The following is a 12,641-nucleotide window of genomic DNA, read 5'->3' on the forward strand; positions in this document are numbered from 1 at the left end:
TTTGATGACACGTTCCCACTTTGATGACGAATTTGACGCGGCACTGAGCTGGAGAAGCCACGCCTCCAGGAAGCTCTCTGCCGTGATTGACATGTAAACAGACACGCCCACAAAGGTGAGCATTTCACACAGTGCTATGTATGTATTTTCTACAGTCTATGTACAGTATGTACAGGTGAACGCCCCGCCCCCATGCTCATGTCTCGTGTTTATAAAGCAGCATGAGCTCGGCTACGGAGTGGGTGGGAGGAGGGCGGGCCTACGTCACCGTGAGGGGAGGAGGAAGTCAGTGTCCCATCTATAGACACACCCACTCATGAATATGCATTAGTAGGACGTAAATCAGCCTGTTTGTGGAGAGTTGGTCAGAAAGTGACTTTTTTAGAAGCTAAAACTCTGGAAAACAGGAGAGTTTCAGAAAAAAAAACCACAAATACTATGTTTTTAGGGTTCTTAGAACAAATGGAGTCCATTTTATTTTAATTGTTTGTTTTATTTAGTTAAAATATTTCAAAGTTCTTGACATTCCAATTACAATGGTAAAAAATACTAAAAGTTGTAAAAGTTATTACATTAGTGGTTAATTTAGTGTAAAAAAAAAAAAATGTCAACAATAATATAGTTTATCGGCAATAATTTGTGGGACAATATATCGGCCCAGACCAAACTGTCCAAGAAGTTTGTTTTCTTTCAAATCAGGCACCAAAATGACATGTAAATACCTCACATGTATGTTTTGGGACCATATCACACATATTTAAAAAATCATGAGATTTCTCATTTCTCCTGGCTTCTTGATTCCAACGTGTTCTTTTTGTCTTCTTTTTTGAACAATATGTTAAGGTTTCATTTATTCAGACAACTGTTTTTCAGGTTTTACATGTTTCGACTGTCAACTGTCTGTTTTCTTCAGAGGCGTCTGCTGCTCGCTTTGATGTGTCCTTGAGTTTCGTGTAATAATTCCTAGAAGTTCTTCAGAAGGAATTTGAATAATAATATATTATTAAAAAAGAAGACAAAAACAACTTGCTGGCATTAATACGTGAGTCACTGACCAAGTTAGTGAGCTAATCCACCTGTTGTTCCCCTTTTCTTACAAATGACAATATCGAATAAGACGTCCAGAGTTGTATTATCGTGTCAGCAGTGAAATGAGTTCCTCTGTCAGAGCTGATGCGGGTTGGTAAGTCGAACCTTGAAAAGACGTGGTTGACTAGCAGAAATGCTGTCATCATTGCAGTATCTTTTGGTGCAGATCCACGCTCAACCCATTTTGTGAACGCGCATGTCACTGTGAGGAAATATTTGTTTCCTCTGGTTGACTTGGTTAAGGGTCCGACCCAATTAATTTGGATAATGGTGGATTTGAAAATCACAACGATCTCCTTAGAGGGGTTCTGGCAAAGTATGTTGGTAATACGGTTGTGTACTTCCAGTAAGGGTGTCGCGTGAGAGTGAGACCTAGTTTTCACAGTGTGGCAGAGGGTTGGAAGAAGACCTGGGAGCAGTCAAGGCTTTGTCCCGGTGTGATAACCAACCGGATGCGCACATTGGAAGCTAGGGGTGGCACGGTGACATTAGATTCGGTCATGACTCGGCACACTTCCGAGATAGTTTGACCGCAGTTTAAATTCAGTGGCATGGCATGAGCATGCGGTGGAGCTGGCGTCGTCAGTGACCATAAGACACTGTTCACTGTGTCTAACTGGACACCAAGGCAGACTAGCATTTCACTTCCGATACATGTTGAGTGTGGCAGCTTTGGTACAATTAGGAAGTGGTGGGAAAATTCTCTCCCATTCCACGACACCTTGAGGACGCAGGTGCTCGTTGACCTAAGGGGGCTGCGGTCAGTAAGTGTGACGAGGAATCGGTCAGAGTGTTTTTCCCATTGCATGGTGGGGGTGAGACCAACCATGAGGTCGAATAGGTCTTGCCTGATGGCAGACCTGTCGGACCACAGGAACAAGGTTACATCATTGATGCGTTGGTTCTGAAGCATAATCACGATAGTTGGTGTTATCTTGGTACCGTTTTGATTTGGTACCGTGGTATGGTTGCTGGTTGTACCACAGAGGGGGCTGCGGTGCTTGCGGTGGAGGCTCTTGAGGAACGTCGGGTGTCTTTTGAATGCAGCGAGTGGGAGTTATTTTTCACCGGGAGCATTTTGCGAGGTGAGGATTTGGCCAAATTTTGTTTGTACAAGAGGTAGCCTCTGACGCGAGATCGCAAAGTTATTTTCTGGACATGGTGTAGGGATCTGCTGTGACGCCAAGGTGTGTACTGGTGAAGGTTTGTGAGGAACAGCTTTTTGAACTGCTCCTTCTCTTCCATGCATGCATCGTTGCGATTAGTTTGCCTGCAGTAAAGTGTGGTAATATTGTTGTGGCAATTTGTTCTTTCCCTTTTTGATTGTATGGACGTAATCGAAGCCTGTTTGGAAAAGTGCGTCGGAAAATTCGTTTGCAGATTCAGACGACTTACATTTTGTTTGCGTCGACCAAAATACTAGAGTTTTAGTGCTCATCGGGGAAGCTAAGTCCTAGTTTGCAAAGTCTCTATGTACCTTTACGGGCTTTTCCCAATTCTGGCAGCTTGGAGCGGTTTGGTTCACTACATCATAAATGAATGAATGAATTAACTTTAGAATGAGCCACTCACTCAAAGGTAAATAAATGCAACGTCACCCTTCAGTAAAACGATGACAAGTCGTCTCATGTCAAGTGTAAACTAATCTCCTCAAACAGCCGATCTCAAGTGTTTGTTTAACATTTATTTCTAGGTTCACAGAGACCATGTGTGAGGGGAGTCAAAAACCTGCGCCCCACCATGAACAAATAATACACTCCTTTACAACGATCTCACCCTCAACAGGAAAGTCCCATTTCACTGTTTCATTGTTAAACTTCGATTCGTCACATTTTGTGTGCGTTTTCGTTATTGTTATTCATGCGTGTTTTTGGAGTCAATGTTCCTAGTTTTGATGTAATTTAGTTTTTTGTAGCCATCGTGTGTATTTTTCTGTCATTCTGTGTAGTTTGTGTAGTTTTCTTTTCTAGTTTTGTGTATTTTTGTTATTGTAATGTACATTTTAGCCTTTTATTGAATTGTGGAAGTCATTATGTTTGCTGTTCTCTTATTTAGTGTGTTTTTGTTGTGGTTTTATGCATTTTGTTGTTGTTTTTTTGTCCATGTTTTTGTGTATTTTTTTGTATACAATTCTGTGTATTTTTGTATTTATCTTGTGTATTTGTCTGTCATTCTGTGCATTTTTCTTTCCTAGTTCAGTCTATATTTCTTTCATTTCGTGTGTTTTTGTTATTGTAATTCACATTTTTATTATTTTGTGTTTTTCATGTAATTTATTTATTTATTTTTTTTGATGTTTCTGTGTATTTTTGTAGCCATATTGTTTATTTTGTGTTGCCCTTTTGTCTATTTTTTCATTATTTAGTGTGTTTTTGTTGTTATTTTGTGTTTACTTTATGTAATTTTTTTTTGTATTTTTGACGTCATCTTGTGTGTTTTTGTACGTTTCCTTTGCACCAGACTTTGACTGAGCTTTCACACCAATACGTAGCGGACTATCTAACAAAACGGAGCCTGGTGATGCTTCAACCAAAAAGTGTTTTTTTTATGCGAAAGCACCTTAAAGTGCTACACACACCATTCATGTTCTGATTAAATATCATTTATTTATCAGATGATATTATGAATCGATAACACTTAACAATAATAGCATTGCATTATTTATTTATCCATAGTTTGACCTGTGGCCTGTTTACGTGTCTGTGTGATTGACAGCTGTCACGTTTTATTTTATTTTTTTGCAAACCAGAACCAACACGTGGCAGAGCCTGTGATTATTTGTGTTGGACTTTTAAGATGAATGATGAGTCCCAGAGTGTGTGTGTGTGTGTGTGTGTGTGTGTGTGTGTGTGTGTGTGTGTGATAGACTTAAACACCCAATAAGGACCCAGTCTGACATAAACACACACACACACAAACAGAGTCCTTCCTGAAGGAGGATGTCAACGACTCCTCAGTGTGTGTGTGTGTGTGTGTGTGTGCGCGTGCTCTCAGGAGCCATCTGTCAACTCTACGTTACACACACACAAACACACGTGTGTGTAACCTGCTCTCAGTCATGGGATAACTTTGGTTATTTCCGCAAACGAAGCATTAACACTGAACTCACACACTTTATCCACCAGCCTAAATCATGACATCGTCTAAAAAACACAGACGGACTCAGAACTCACAACATATTCATGGTAACAACACATCACAGGACTCACATTTACACTTGTTTTTTTTCTAATTCTGCAGAAATAAACAGTTGAACTTTCTGGAACTAGTCATTCTAGATTAAAGATCGGGTACTTTTATCACAGCGAAGCCAAAAAATGTGATTGTATCTGATCAGAAGGTCACTTTATCAACATTCATGTCAGCGTTAAGAAAAATGATCAAAGCGAGTGTTAATAAAGGAAAGAACAAGGAGTTTTGTGTGTGATTGTACTAATTTTATGTATTTTTCTGTCATTCCGTGCACTTTTTTGTAGTATTTTTTGTTTCTTTCATTTAGTGTGTTCCTGTTGTAATAAATTTATTTGTTTTTGGTTTTTTTTGTAGTTTTGATGTCATTTTATGTTTTTTTGTATAATTGTATGTATTTTTCTGTCATTCTGTGCATTTTTCTTTTTGAAGTTTAGTGTATTTGTCTTTCATTTAGAATGTTTTGTTTGTTGTAATATACATTTATTTTGTTATTATTATGTGTTTTTGGAGTAATTTTTTTGTATTTTAATGTTATTTTGATATTTTTCTGTATTTCTAAAGTCATCTTGTGCGTTTTTGTTGTCCTTTTGTTTAATTCTCTCTTATTTAGTGTGTTTTTAATGCTTTTTTGTTGTTGTGCATCTTCATGGACTAATTTCAGTATTTTTAATGTCATCTTGTGTGTTTTTGACGAGGTTTTGTACTTTTTTCTGTCATTCTGTGTTTTTTTCGTTCGTGTTTTGTGCATTACGAGACATTTTGTGTCTTTTCATTGTCGTTTTGGCTATTTTTGTCATCTTTATGTATTTTTTTATTCATCTTGTGTATTTTTATGTCATTCTGTGCATTTTTTTTTAGCTTTGTGTATTTTCATTTCATTTAATGTGTTTCTGTTGCTGTAATATGCATTTTTGTTGTTGTTTAGCATGTTTTAGGAGTAAATCTTTATAGTTTTGATGTCATTTTGTGTTTTAGTTTTTTTTTTGTCCATTTTGTGTATTTGTGTTGCCATCTTGTGAATTGTCTATCTTTTTGTTTATTTTTCCCTTATTTAGTGTGTTTTTGTTGTTGTTTTTTATGTATTTTTGTTCTTAATGGACACGTTCATATTTTTGATGTAGTCTTGTGCGTTTATGTTGAGGTTTTGTCCTGAATTCTGTCATTCTGTGTAGTTTTTGTTGTTGGTTTTGTATATTTTTGTCATTTTGTGAGTTTTAGGAGTTAGTTTGTACATTTCTTTTGGGGACCGCACAAATTCAGACTGAGTGCTGCACATGGCCCCCGGCCCGCCTGTTGCCCACGTCTGTTCTAGCTACTAAACATCATTCTCCTTTTTTTCAGCGCCCTCCTAAAGTCGTGCTTTGCCTCGGGCGTTTTAGAGTTTGATTTGACAGAGAATGCGTGGTGGCAGCGGGGCCGGATAAGGGCTTGGGTGGGGGCCACTTTACTCTGAAGGTCAAGCTCACCCAGCGGGTGTCAGGACTGAATCTGGCACCCGGCACGCTGCCAGTCACTCGTAGCCTGGGAAAAAAACCCCCAGCAAAGTCACTGTGAGATTATTTAATACTCAAGCTTAAGCCACATTCTTAATGTCACAGAATAAATGTAAAGTAAAAAGCTCCATCATTGTTGTTCAGACTCTAAATAGGACAGATTACATCAGCTAGTGACATGTGGCCCTTTATCAGCCACGTTAGACGATGTCCACACAGCGACTGATCCTGGAGATTTAAAGGTTGGAAGCAGAGAGCGACGAGCTTGTCATTTAAAGCCAGATCGACTCCGAAAGTAGCTCATTACAGCGTGTACGGCTTAGGGTCACTGTGGGGGGTCTGACACACACACATGCACATACACACTCTGTAAGATGGTAGAAGAACCTGATCTTGCCTCCATAACACAATCCGAACATAAAAAATGCAGAAATGAATCTGATTTTTGTGTCAAAGGGTTCTCAACCTTGGGGTCAGGACCAAACTAAGAATATTTCTTGAACAATTTGAGCCCATTTTGCCTTTTTTTTACCCTTTTTCGGCAAACTACACCAAACTCACCATATTCTAACCTCTTTTTGTCACTTTTTCTTGATATATTTTTGCTCCTTTGAATGTATTTTTGCCACATCTCTCCCATTTCTGACACTTCTACATCACATTTCAATGCATAATCTGCACACTTTTTCTACTTTCAAGACATGTTCAGCACTTATAAACACTTTCCACCACTTTTCCACCTAGTGTCACATATGTTGACCCATTATTGTCACTTTTAACCTCTTTTCATCATAATTCATCCTTATTTTTGACAATTTAACCAAATTTCTGAGTCTTTCAAGCCTTTTGTGATTTCACTTCCCTCTAAACCAGTGGTTCTCAATCTTTTCAGCCCACATGACCCCCAAAATAAAGGTTCCAGAGAGTGGGGACCCCCACTGTAGCTGAAGGTGGTTGAACACAGACATGAACATTGAAGAACAGTCATGTGGAGACAGGACCATCTATAAGGGGGAATAAAGGGGAGAGATTTTTGGGGTCAATCCATAAAGTCAGTAAAATGATGGTCTATTGTTCTATGAATCCAAATCAATTTTATTTTATTCATTTATTTATTTTTTTAACCTTTATTTAACCAGTAAAGTCTTTTTCACTACAGGAGACGTTGTAACTACACAAAGAAGTACTGAAACCTGGGCATGTTGATCAGTTCGTGTTTTTTCAATAAAATCTAAAAAGAAATGAATAACTTTCTGCATTTATTTGTTGTTCCAGGCATATACCTCAGTATATAGTTCACTAAAGTCAAAGTTGGTTTAAAAGCCACAGGTACAGTAGATTATATGTTATTTTTTTTATTTTAAGTTGTTGGCACATGACATGTTAAAGCCAATGATTTGAGTGTAAAATATGTTTATAAAATATATGTCATATATAATGAAGGTGTACACTTACAGATTAGTTGTTTCTTAAGTCATATACATATATATATATATATATATATATATATATATATATATATATATATATATATATATATACGAATCGTATGCCAGGCAATACACACCCCTACTGAATAATATCCACTGTTATACAGGAAGTTTACGATTATTATAGTCATCTTAAAGATGTAAATCCTTGTTTTAATCAGAAATAAAATGGGTTAAAAGTGACCAAAAATGGTGGAAAAGGTGGTTGAAATGGGATTTAAAAAATCACAGAAATTGGTAAAAAGTTGCAAAGTAGAGTGGATAAAAACATGAAGTAAAAAAGTTTCAAAGTGTCAATATTGGAACAATTATTTTAAACTGGCAAATAATGGGCACGACAAATCGTGAATGTGGTTTAATTGGGAAAAAATAAGCATTAAATGTGGTGAAAAATGACAATAATGGGTCAACATATGTGACATTAGGTGGTAAAAGTGGTGGAAAGGGTTTATCAGTGCTGAAAAATGTGCAGAAAATGTATTGAAATGTGAAAATAAGGGAAAAAAGTGATGAAATCAGGTTAAAATATGGCAGGTTTGGTGTAGTTGCAGATAAAGGGTAAAAATAAGTAATATGTAAAAAATATTCTTAGTTTCTTGAAGCTACGTATGTGCTAAATCAGTGTCCCTGTTTTCTTCTGTGGTGAAAACACAATCCTCTCTCCTCAGCATCTCCAGGCTCTGCTCAGCTGTAACTCCTCCCACATCTCAACACCTCACTTATGCAACACCAAGAATGTCACCAGGGTCACAAACACAGAATAAGATGCTTTCTATACACTCAAGTAAAAATGCCTGATTATGTAACTAAAAGTGTCAGATCTTACAGCAGCATCTATAGTTGTGTTGTGTGCCCACTCAGGGTCACTGCACTGAAACAATCCTGACACATTATTATCACATGAAGAACAGTTGCTTACATAAATACAAAGAGCTGATTATAATAAGATAATAAGCTTTTTACATTACTGACTATGGATATAGATCAAACAGATCTAATTATGTAAAAAACCCCAAAAGTAACTGTGCAAAAGACAACAAAAAACACAAGGCAGCTACAGAAAGAAATTAGTAAAAAAATAATATAAAAATATTGTATAAAAATATAAAAAAATGCAACCCAAACAAACAAAATAACAAAAACACGTAAAGCAACAACAGCAATAATATACAGGATCGACTTTCAACACACAGAACAAGAAAAATAAACAAAAATAAAAGGGAAATGTGCAAAACAACAAAGAAAACACAAAATGATTCAAAAAAAGACAAAATCATTTCAAAAGAAAACACAGAATTAAAACAAAAACACACAAGGCCTCAAAATAATACAACAATGATAAAAGAAAAACTACCTAAACAAACAAAATGACTCCCAAAACACAAACATACAAGATTGCTACAAAATAATATCAAAATAGCAACTTGAACAAACAAAATGACTCAGAAAACCACACCAATATACAAGAACGCCTCCGAAATAACAAAAATAAACAAAAAATACAGGAAAATATACTAAATAACTCTAAAAACACACAAATCAACAACAAACTCCAAAAAACACACAAACACACAAAGGGACAACAAAAACATACAATACGGCCACAAAATTACTTAAATTTGCTATAAAAATATCAAAAAAGTAACCTAAACTAATAAAAAAAAATAAAATATACAAGAAAGACTCCAAAAACACATGCTCTGATTAATGCTCCGATTGGCTAATATTGTAAATGCTGACATTACTGTTGATCATGTGACTGATATTGATCAATCAGAGAAGAATCGGTTCCAAAAAACATTGTATATGTGAATAAAATAACAAAGATGAACAACGTTTCCATTGTACACATGAAGTAATCACCAGATGAACAGTAATCAATCAATCAATCAAAGGTTTGATTCCCATGAACACGCTATGATAACGTGTCATTCCCGTTACAACTGATCAGTGCAGATTGTGGAAGGATCCTCTCATAAACTCTGCTTTGTTTGTTTGTTTTCTCCACATGTGCACACATGTTCAATCCTCGTGTGACTCCACATTCAGCTTTTCAGAAGCACGTACAGTAATCCTCACAAACACCATGAGTAGCTGTTCCAGTTCCACCAGTTAAACGCTGCTAAAGCTGCTCCCACTTTGTTTCTTTCAACGTACGCTGAGCATTAGCAGGGACACAGTCCGACTGTAGAGAAGTTAAAACAACTTAAATATGAACCAGAACAGAAAATAATAATAATAATAATATCAGCTAATCCTAAGGCCAAGTAATCATCATTAATGACGGCATTTAGAATAATGACCAATCTGAGCATTAATACAGGAAAGAACAAAGGGTTTCTCTGTGTTGTTTGTTTTCATTTTGGGAATTTTTCTGTCAATTTGCATTTTTTTTTTTTTGTGTTTTTTCCTTGTTCTTTATGTTTGTGCAGTTACTGTGCTTTTTGTTGTCGTTTTGTATATTTGTTTTTGTAATTTTGTGTATTTTGTAAATGTCTTGCATGTTTTGGGAGTATTTTTCCAATTTTTTGTTGTTTTTTTTCCAACATATTTTGTGTATTTTTGGAGTCATTTTGTATATTTTTTTCTTATTTGTTGTTGTTTTGCTTGTTTTTGGAGTCACTTCATGCATTCTTGTTGTCATTTTGTATATTATTTTGTGATTTTATGTATTTTTGTAAATGCCTTGCGTGTTTTGGGGGTATTTTTTAATATTGTATATTTCTTTTTTAAATTTTGTTCGTTTTTGTTGTTTTTAAATTCATTTTGCAATTTTTCTTGTCCTTTTGTGTGTTTTTGGAGTCATTCTGTATATTTTTGTAAATGTCTTGCGTGTTAGGGAGTATTTTTCTGCATTTCTGTATATTTTTCTGTCATTTTCTTTTTTTTCAAAATTTTTTGTCAGTTTTTTTGTTGTTTTTGAAAATAATTGTGTATTTTTCTTGTCCTTTGGTGTGTTTTTGGAGTCATTTTTTATATTATTTTCTTATTTGTTGTTGTTTTGTGTGTTTTCAAAGTCATTTTGTGTATTATTGTTGTCGTTCTGTCCATTTTTTTGTAATTCTGCATATTTTTGTGAATGTCTTGATTGTTTTGGGAGTATTTTTGTGCATTTTTGTCATCATTTCGTGTTTTTTTTTTTCATTTTTCTGTATTTTTTGCTGTGATTTTGAGTACTTTTGGAGGCACTTTTGACATTAACCTTGGGAGCTGCACATGTGGCCCCTGGCAGCTAGTTTCCCCATGTCTATAGTGTGTGTATGGTACTGTACTGTCATGTCATCCTGAGAGCATGGAATGGTATAAAGCCTGAAGCTGCTGCAGAGGAGATGAAAAGATGAAAACAGATGTTGTTGATGATGCCGTTCTAATAAGTAGGTGTGTTTCACCGTCTTCCTTCAACCATAATTAGAACAAGTTTATTTAGAAACGTTTGACTGGTAAAACAAGAAGAGAGAGAGAGGGTTCACTGTGACACTGATACGTCCATCAGAAGCTTCACCTGCAGCGTGTTACAGCACGTCTCTAATTCTCTACATCTAGAATTATTAGCCACAGGGCCTGGCTTAGTTTGGAGAATACGTTGGAACAGGAACGGTTCAGTGCCGAGAGAACTTTGAAACTTCACAAACCCAGAAATAAAAAACAGCCGTTATAGCAGCTACAGATGATCATATTTAATTCAATACGTTTCCATCCATAAGTAGAAAATTATTTGTTTTCATCTCCACTGTAAACACTCACCTATTGACATTGTCGGAAAAGTTTGGTGCATTGTGGGATCTGGAGTCCCATACAGATGCATCGATGCAAGTGTTTTTACATTATTATTACTGTGATTTCTTGTTTTTGCCTCCTAAAAAACACATTTCTGGTGTTTTTACTGAACATTGAGGCAAAACAATGGAGGATGTTTAATTTGGAGTTTACACGGGAATGTAATTTGTATTGTGATGTAGTTTAAAAAGTTGAAACTAGCAAATTATGGGCATGACAAATCGTGAATGTGGTTAAATATGCAAAAAATAAGCATGAAATATGGAGAAAAAAGGTTAAAAGTGACAATAACTGGTCAACATACTGTAAGTGACGGTAGGTGGAGAAGTTGTGGAAAGGGTTTATAAGTGGAAAAATGTCTTGAAAGTGGAGGAAAATAGCAGAAAATGCATTAAAATTTGTTAGAGAAGTGTCAAAAATGGGAGTAATGTAGCAAAAAATGGCAAGAAAAAGTGATGAAAATAGGTTAAAATATGAAAAGTTTAATAAACAATGGGTTTTAAATTGACTCCACATCCCACAATGCAATGCAAAATCAAAACAAACTTTTCAGCCACAATTTCACCCTTTCACAGCAAATGATCTTTAATTTATTGATCTATGAAGCCGACACTTTGTCTTTATCTGCTAATAAATGATCATCCTGATCAACTTACTGTAAATGTGTCCGTGTCTACATTGTGTTACACTGATAAAGAAAGCCAGGGTTAGCATCGTTGCTAGCAGCTCCGTGACACTGACGTGTTGCACATTTCTGTGGTTTTAAACTGGTAAATTAAAGATCAAACTGCTGCCAGAGTCAGTGAAATACAAGTCACTGCTTGAACGTGTGAAGCTTCCTGTAATTCAGATGATGACGGACTGACACTTTTTAATCTGATGTAACAGATTATCACCAAACTGTACCAAAGTGAACGACAGAGAAATATACAAATGATAAAGTAACACAGAGAAGGACAACTTCTATCACAGCGGGGGCCACAAACATGTGTTTGTTTAATCAAAGGGCCACATTATCAATATTTATGTCAGCATTTAAAATAATGAGCAATCTGAGCATTATTACAGGAAACAACAAAGGACTTTTATAGTAATTTTGTGTGTTTTTCTGTCATTCTGTGTATGTTTTGTGTATTTTTCCTGTAAATGTATGTTTTTGTACATTTTATTATATTATATTTATTTAGTATATATATATATATTATATTATTATCAAGAACGTATTATTGCATGCCTTATTTTTAATTTAATCTTTTCTATTCTATTGTTTGCTATTGTACCTTTTTTTAAGCACCTGTAAAGTAAAGCAAATTCCTAGTTGTGAATTCTGTTCATCAACAATGGCAATAAAACATTCTGATTCTGATTTTCTGGAGTCATATTGTGTTTTTGTGTAGTCATTTTGCTTGTTTGTTAGTACTGTGGGTTTGAGGGGTAATTATTTTGTGTTTTTCTTGTCTTTTTGTCTACTTTTGTAGTAATTTTCTGTCATTATGTATATTTTCTTGAGTCATTTTGTGTAATTTTGTTGTCGTTTTGTGTTATTTGGAGTCATTTTGTGTATTACTGTTGTTGTTCTCTTCATTTTTGTATGTTATTG

General features: G+C 35.5%; 1 protein-coding gene across 1 annotated transcript in view; it reads right to left on the reverse strand.

The window, feature by feature from the left end:
- LOC114463009 (semaphorin-3F-like) overlaps positions 1-12,641 on the reverse strand; it is a 112,700-nt gene that overhangs the window by 39,212 nt on the left and 60,847 nt on the right.

Source organism: Gouania willdenowi, chromosome 5 (assembly GCF_900634775.1).
Source record: "Gouania willdenowi chromosome 5, fGouWil2.1, whole genome shotgun sequence".
Taxonomy (NCBI): domain Eukaryota; kingdom Metazoa; phylum Chordata; class Actinopteri; order Blenniiformes; family Gobiesocidae; genus Gouania; species Gouania willdenowi.